Genomic DNA, 7,194 nt, shown 5'->3' with positions numbered 1-7,194 from the left:
AATCTTGAGATATTTAGGTACTAATGATTAAAAACACACTTGCTGGTTATACTTTTTTCCAGAAATATGACGTCACTCTGGAACATTGGCTAGCCAACATAGTGAATATCCACTGAGAAGGATAATGATGGTGAATACATATGGATCTTCATCAAGTGAGCATATTTAAATGGATGATGAACAGCATCCAGTCAACGAACAGGTCTTGTAACTGCTATCCCATATGTCCAAGCCCAATATCTCATCAGAATGTTGAGATATGAATGAATGAATGAAAACTTTCCTCGATGAGGAGTTTTCAGGCTTTTTTTAGGCCATTGAAAGAGCCACTGCCATCTAGAGAGCAAAGTATTGCTACACATCTCTTTGTCATTGGAGATGACAACAAAAGTTGCTAAATGTAAACAAAATAGCATCTCTTTATCTCCTGTTTGATGATAGCCAATCACTTGGTGTGACTTCACTGGTTTTGTAAGGCTTAGAATAAAATAACCAATTTGAGGCAAAGAGGCAGTTAGGTTTAACAAACATTTGTTTAAGATGGAACTGCAGAGAACAGCATTGGCATCTAATGCAGGAACCTATGCAGGGGGAGAGCACAGGTTAGTGACTGCGTCTATCTGACAGAGGAAGATAATGAACGTGTGAGTCACTAACCTGGTCTTTAAGTACAGTCCGTGCCCAAGGATGAGGTTGGTTCCAGCCTAGTGCCAACAAGATGTGGCGGACATCACAGAGAGGGTCCCACATGCTGAAGTCCTGGAGGTCAGAGGACAGGCAGGATATCAGAACCGAGCACGCGAAGGAAGGCAGGATAATCCAGAGGGTGAAGCCAAAGCCGGTATCAAGGACGTGTTCGGGAGTCAGAGAAAGGGGATCATAAATCTGAAGAGGTGCCGAAGGGAAATCCAGGACGGTGTCAGGAATCAGATCCAGGTACCGTACACAGGCAGAAATCCAGCAGAGGCCCAGGACAGGTCAGGCAAACAGATCAGAATGGGGACAGGTAGGCTCAGAGGTCCAGAGGAAGAACGGGTCAGGATCAAGTTATCAGAAACACTCAGGTACATTACAGAGCTCTCACTAAAGGCTCAAATAATCTGGTGACTGGTTTAAAGCTGGTTAAAAAGAGGCTGAAGCAGGTGGATCAGATGAGCGGTAATGAAAAACTGGGCGGAGCTAGGCAGGTGAATGAAATGAGTAATCAGAGCCGTCATCAGCCCCAAGATCATGACAAGTTTTTTGTCTATAATAACAAACAAGTCCTCCTATTTAAAAAAAGAAAGCTTTTTTTCTCTTGTTCACTAACTTTTGACCCCAGTCTTTAAGGTTACAAGCCCAACAGGTGTACCTATAAATTGTCGAGTGGGTGTATCTACTTCCTTGCTTTTATTTGATAGTTTAACCCAATGTCCAGACTCTGACTAAAGTAAGCATTTTTTTGTCTAATTTTTTTCCAGACTTTCTCTTCAATTTTTAGGCTTCAGGTCTTAACAAAAACAAGAAAAATTCAGAAGACCATTTTGTTTTCATGGATTTCTTTAACTGTCAGGCCTGTTTCATACATGTCAGTCTAGTGGATACATGTCAGCAGCCATCTGAAAAGTGCTGACATGGCTGCCCTGCTGTCCAGCAGCGCGCTTCAGCTGGGTGAACTTGGATTTAGCTCAAGGGTATAGCCACCCTGCTAATGTGATGTAGCTCAGAGAAGGAAACAAATTGGCCTGACGTCTCATACACATGCCTTGTCTTGATTGTTTGATGGCTTCTGTTGCTAATGTGGTACGATGGGTAGACCTGTGCATGGAGAGAGACAGATGTATATGCATGTCTGTGTTTGTGTGTGTGTGTTTGAGAGGGGGAGATAGAGAAAGAGAGGGAACGATGGGGGGAAGGGGCTCAGTCTGCAAGATCAGCACAAGTGGAATTGCATTGATTCAGTTAACTGCAGAGTTGGAGCGTGATGTGGAATTCTGTTTATCAAGGGTGGAGTTTACACGCTCGCCACCATTTTGATCCTATTTTCTTCACTGTATTCATTATTAGTCTCGCCTGTCTTACTTTAAGCAACAAAACATTAGATCAGCCTTATGTGTATTGCTTTGCTCCACCTAGAGTTATAATGCTTTCAGTAAAATGAGCAAAACTGTCCTGCTGACTAATTTGACAGCTTGGATGAAATGTTTATTTAATATGATGTATCTTATATTTATTTTACTCTGATATAATACAAATAAAAGAAGTGCTGGCAATACTTACTGCATATGTGATGGCACTGGCAGATCCACACATTGCAAACATCATCATAATCTGTATTAATCTTCGAGATCAGAGGCAAACAACCAACATCGAGCTCTGTAAATCACCGGGAAATGCACTGCCCCGTTCCAAGTAAATACCAGCTCGTATTTCATATTCAAACCTACAGCCAGAAACGACATCTGCTGAATCTTAACAAACTGCTAAAACGTCGTATTGATTTAAAGGAACAAAGCTCAGAAATTGCTGCTTTGAAACGCACTGCTAAGTGGCAGAAAACGTGCAGGGGAAAAAAAAAAAAAGCGAGTTGGCCTGCTTCATTTGTTACACCGAAGCTGAGTGATGTTCACATGTAATAAATCTACTTCACTTCAGATCATAGAGTACTTTTTAAGAGACAAATCCTCCTGCTGAGGGGCTTTATCCGTATAAAAGTCGTGCAGGTGCAGCCTGCTCAGGTTCTTGGCTCTAAGGGGATACATGTATTTTAAATTAATGAGTGTCTATTTTAAACATTCATTTAAAGCACGCAGGAGATATATATTTTCTGTTGTTTTTTTTCCATTCCCCACCCTTACTGCTCCTCATTTCTCCGTCTGTAGCTGTAGGGAATTCGTCTCCGAGGGTTTATCATGACTGCCTCATACCACCCCCCCCAGTCCCAGTTTGTCATTTTGCTGATCCTGATGCTTTTTCATATTTCAGCATTCTTATCATCCACGGGCAGTAAGATGATCCATTTCACTTATTTCTCAGAAGTGTGACTGTAGCCCAAGTCAATATCTACAGAGCAAATTCAGAGAAAGAAGACACAACTGAGGAGGGGGCAGCTAGTTAGTGGTGGACCCTTTTTTTTCTATCTAGTCAGCAAGGGTAAAATGTCAAGCATTTCTTAGGGAAGCAGCTCCATAGGATTCCATTCGAAGCTTTAATCTTAATTGAGAGCATCGCACATTGATATTCCATAGGCTTCTTTGCCCTTCGCCTCTCAGCTACTTTCATTTAGAGGACAGCCATACAGCACTACAGCATGGGGATTGCTTTGTCAGACAGCCAAGAGGCCAAAGGCAAGGTCATCCTCTCTTTGTGACGGCGGCTCACTGTGGACCGAAGGCGTCACCTCTTTCATGCTGTCAGAGGGTTTGCAAAATATGTTGGAATATTCTTACTTCCACAGTGGAAGGGATCAAACTCTGATTTCTCTCTAACTTTGCAGACAAGTGTGTCAAGTCTGTGCATAGCTACAGGTCGACAGAAGGATGATTTGCATATTTACAGTTCCTTGCAAAAGTCTTCAAACTCCATGAGCCTTTTCTTCTTTTGAATATTTAAAATAATCAAGCCTCAGTGTTTTTTTAATAGGATTACCTAAAAGATTACCCTTATCCTAACTGATATAAATGTAAGAATGTTGGCCATACCCTCTAGAACATACATTTTATGTAGGTGTTACAAATAAAATTCAAAGCTGTGTAGTGAGTTTTTTATTGTAATTCCAGCTCTTTATTCTAATTTAATTTTACTAGGAAAGATCAACAGAAGAAGCATAATTTTCAGTGGTAATGTATTAGAAATAAAGATGCTAGTCATCAATATTTGAAAAAAGACTACTGTCCATTAAATTCACGCAGCAAATTGACTAAAATACACGTGAGACTGAAATAAAAAAGCAGATATAGTGTGAAAATCCAGGGCAAGCCTTTCACTGATGGTTTCTCTTTGTTCTGAGCATTTAAACATCTGTACTATCATTTTACATCTGAAGAATTACATTTTAACCATTTCTTCATTGCAGAATACCCCAAGCTCAGTCAGACTGGATAGAGAACATCTTTAAATAATTGATTTTCAAGTCTTGCCTTTTATTTTAAATTGGAGTTATTGACACATAAATACGTTTCAATTTAGTATTGTTATAAAATTTATATTTTTTTGCCTGACGTGATTATCTCACCTTACGTAGATCTCTTCACATACCAATGCTGGACATTGTGAGGAAAATATAAAATTTTAGTATCTTAGAGATATTATAGAACTCCAGAATCCTGGAGAGTGCATGGGAGTTTGCCCAACCAGTCTACATGTGTTTTGCGGATCTGGAGAAGGCATATGACCATTGGGGGTTCCTGTGGAGGGTACTCCGCGAGTATGGAGTACTGCACCCTTTTATAAGGTCTCTGTATGACCGGTGTCAGAGCCTGGTCTGCATTGCCAGCAGTAAGTTGGACTTGTTTTTGGTGAGGGTTGGACTCCGCCAAGGATGCCCTTAGTCACCGATTCTGTTCTTAATTTTTTTGGACAGAATCTCTTGACACAGCCAAATTGTTGAGAGATCCGTTTTGGTGGCATTAGGATCGCGTGTGTTATTTGCAGATGACGTGGTTCCATTGGCTTCCTCAGGCCAAGATCTACAGCTCTCAATGGAGCGGTTCGCAGCCGAGTGTGAAGTGGCTGGGATGAGGATCAGTGCCTCCAAATCCGAGACCGTGGTCTTGAACTGGAAAATGGTAGAGTGCCTTCTCTGGGTTGGGGAGGATGTACTGCCCCTAGTGGAGGAGTTTAAGTATCTTGGGGTCTTGTTCACAAATAACAGAAAGATGGAGGAGGAGATCGACAGGTGGATTGGTGCAACGTTTGCTGTGAAGTGGGCGCTGTACCGGTCCGTTGTAATGAAGAGAGAGCCAAGCTGAAAGGCAAAGCTTATGATTTGCCGGTCAAACTATGTTCCAACCCTCATCTATGGTCATGAGCTATGGGTCATGACTGAAAGAAGGAGATCCCGGATACAGGCAGCCAAAATGAACTTTCTTTGTTTTGTGTCTGGGCTGTCCCTTAGAGTTAGGGCTTAGTCATCCGGGGAGGATTTAAAGTAAAGCTGCTCCTTCATGTTGAGAAGAGCCAGTTTTTGTGGGCTCGGACATCTGGTTAGGATGCTTCCTGGATGTCTCTCTGGTGAGGTGTTCCAGGCACGTCCCATCGGGAGGAGACCCAGAGGGAGACCAAAGACACGCTGGAGGGACTATGTTTCTAGGTTGGCATGGGAACGCCTTGGTATTCCCCCGGAGGAACTGGACCAAGTGGCAGGGGAGAGGGACGTCTGGGCCTCCCTACTGAAGCTGCTACCCCCGCGACCCGATGCCGGATAAGCGAAAGAAGATGGATGGATGGATGAACATTGCAGTCAGGATAGTTCTGCATACATTTTCTTACTATTGTTGCTCAATTTTCTCAATGTGCTCAATGTTGACCAATCTCTTGGAGCTATAGCTTCATTCACCTCCTCAAACCAAAATATTTTGAAGAGAGAGTTAGAAGACACTGGAACTAAAATTTCAAACTCGGCATTCTAGCTGTCCTTTGTGAATGTGATATCATACTTTTGTGTTTTTCACCAGTAATCGTAATATAAAAGAATGTTCAGATCTGATTTATACAGAGAATCAAACATGCAGAGGCAATTAATTACTAGTTACATAGCCTCTAGTTGCAATGGGTTTATTTAGAAGTGTCAGTGTATAGGTGGCTAAAAAACCAAACACATTTCACAGTTTTCTGGTTTTCAGGTCACTCATGCGTGTCGGTCTATCATACCAAATTTCAATTACATATGTCAATGTTTGTGGGTGTTTGAGGAATAAGTTTGAGAGAAATACTTCTCCAATGCCCCTTACCTAAAAAGAACGTTATCTTTCTGCATTTTCCTCCGCATGCATAAGACATAATATAAGCTCAGTTCTAATTAAGCCACTTTTATGTGGGAGAAAATTGTGTCAGAGAGCTCCATATTTAGCGCTGTGTGCCTCACAATGAGTGCACTTAATCCCCAAACAATGAGGAGGAGGGGGTGGCTGAACAGATGGAACGATAAGGCCCACGTCATCAGGTAAGGAGGATAGAAAGGAGGCGCGGGACACCAGGGCTTCAAGTACTGCCACCTCCTGTGGGAATACTCATCATGCCACCTTTCCAGAAGCGACAAAAACAGATGAAACTGGAAACTTTCTCTGAAACTGTTTACATCTGGGCTCACAGCCCATATCTGGAAACTGAGGACAGAGCTCGCCCCCATTTCTCATGCTGCTGCTGCTGACACAGACCTAATGTAAAGAGATAGCAGTGCAGATATGATTGTGTGAGCATGGAAGAGTAGCCTAAGGGGTGAGCGGTTCTCAAAACAAAAAGAGCAAATAGAACTAACGTTCTTTCATTAGTCTAACAACACTAATGTGACTTGCAGGCCGGCGAGTGGTGGGTTGGAGCCTTGAGCTAAAACTGATTGAAGGCAGAGATGGCAGCTCGAGTTTGAGACTCAATAGCAAACAGAAGAGAATAAAGACTTTTGCTCTAAAGACTTCAAACTTGACTTAAACTCATAGTCTGAGACTCTCAAAAGTTTTATCTCATGTGATGAAGTGTGAACTACAGCAGCTGTGGCAAGTTCTTTCCTCTGAATCAGCTGATGATTAGCCAGTGATGCTAGTTGATTATGGGATACAGATGCTTCCTGATAAAATCCAAATAAGTAACCTGCCATAAGCCAGATTGAACGGTGCAGAATTCAAATTGTACTACACTTATATATCTGGAAATCAACATGTAGAAAGTGTTCAGAAAAGGGAGAGACATTCAGAACGATTCTTGGAGCTTATTGGATATCTGCCTCCTATGCTGAGTTTTAAGCCAATCACAGCAGCAGCGGTACCGGGAGGAACACGCAAACATCTTTCTCATCCTAAAAGGCACAAATCCTGTCCTTTTGCTGTTTTTTTATAAAGAAATAGAGTAGAGGGTATTTCAGCTAAAACCGGCACAGCCATCTTTATTTTGCTTAAGCCTTCCGCCTCTGGTTGATGCACTGACGGCATACATCTCCCTGCATTTCATTGCTCCCAAACAGTTCTGTTTTGAGGATAATGCATCTGCTCGCTCTTGGCA

Source organism: Cyprinodon variegatus, unplaced genomic scaffold, assembly GCF_000732505.1.
Source record: "Cyprinodon variegatus isolate N-32 unplaced genomic scaffold, C_variegatus-1.0 Scaffold29, whole genome shotgun sequence".
Lineage (NCBI taxonomy): Eukaryota > Metazoa > Chordata > Actinopteri > Cyprinodontiformes > Cyprinodontidae > Cyprinodon > Cyprinodon variegatus.
The sequence above is the reverse complement of the archived record's forward strand: the minus strand, read 5'-3'. Positions refer to the sequence as shown.